We start from the raw sequence: 1,606 nt of genomic DNA, 5'->3' as shown, positions 1-1,606 counted from the left end.
TTTTGACTGTGAAAATATTGTACTTAGACTTAGGTCCTTCCACGCCTTTCGGCGCATTGGGCGACAAAAGAATGCCATAATAGAAGAGAAAGGACCGCATTCAAGGTGCGAAATTCAAGTCTCGATTCCTCCAAGGACTTGATAGCAACATTATGAAGGTCTTTGTTAAGCATGCACATACATAAAAGTGTCTCGTGTATGCGCGTATATATATATATATATATATATATATATATATATATATATATATAGTTACCCAAAAATAATTAGGCCGGTTTCACATCTGTTTCGGAACCAACGTCCAGAGCGTCCATTGCAGATCCAATTGAAAATGCAGAATAAAAATTGCTGCATGCTTCTTTCATCCAAGCCTTTCAGCTGGAGTCAATGGAGTCTACCTTGCGCTGTTCGGTTCCATCCAACGATTCGGCCGTGAGAGTCCCCTTTCCTGCACCCCGAAAGAAGGAGGAAAGCGGAGTCCCTGCGCAGATGTGAAACCACCCTTAGTCATACACCTTTAGTCTCAAAATACTGCGTGATTACAAAATGTTACGTTTCTATGTCAAACCATTTGGGTAATGTTTTGACAAACGCAACCTGGTGGGATTTGGAGATTGCATCCCCACAGCTGCGCAGTCAAAGTGTCCTGATGCCGAATGATGTGGATGGCACCATGTTAGATTTGCACGCTGCAGTGAAGGCTGATCGAAGATGATGTAATCTCATTTGATTTGCCCTTGGAAGAGGCCTTTATGACTAATTCTTTTTTGATAACTATATATATGAGACACTTTTATGTATCTATATACTTGTGAAAATGTTACTACAATGTCCTCGGAGGAATAAAGACTTTTACATTTCACACCTTGAATGCTGTCACTTCTCTCTTCTATGATTCTAGATTGGGTCCATGTATTCTGGTTCCAGGTGACTATGCATATGTTGCCCCATTACTAAAGTGCTCTGGAATGCCATCATTGACATTCAAAGGTAGCAATTTCTGTATCATCCCACGAAAGGTCGACAGTGCGCAAGCCCTCTATAAATGTACGTCGCCAGGTGATCTTTTGCCTTCCCTTTTTTTGGATTCCATGACACAGTGATTCCTGCCAGTTGTGCTTCAGGGAGGCGTAGAATGTGTCCAGCAAAGCGAAGTTGATATTCGATGACTTGGGAGTGCAATGCTGGCGTACCAGAGCGGTGGTAGACTTCTTCATTCATAACCCTATTATGGTAAATGATCTTGAGCAGGCGACAAAAGCATTGCTGTTGGAAAACATCAAGTTGCCAGTTGATATGTGTGGTCACTTTCCATGTTTCAGATGCATAGGGCAGTTGGAATCATGACAGTATTCAGGAGAAATGGGTTATGTCCCATAATTCTGCCATTTTAAAAGCCATTTCAGACAGTTATAACACAGAAAAAGCACTCCAAGAATATGCAAAATGCCAACAAAATTAGCTCACCATTTACACATGGTTGAAAAATTACAAGGTCCATGTACTTTCAAAAACAGCGCCACATCTGTTCACAGGCTGTCTGTGATATTTCAACTGAACCCGATTTACTTCAATAGCTGCAATACCAGACACTACCCATGGACAT

Source organism: Eleutherodactylus coqui, chromosome 6 (assembly GCF_035609145.1).
Source record: "Eleutherodactylus coqui strain aEleCoq1 chromosome 6, aEleCoq1.hap1, whole genome shotgun sequence".
Lineage (NCBI taxonomy): Eukaryota > Metazoa > Chordata > Amphibia > Anura > Eleutherodactylidae > Eleutherodactylus > Eleutherodactylus coqui.
The sequence above is the reverse complement of the archived record's forward strand: the minus strand, read 5'-3'. Positions refer to the sequence as shown.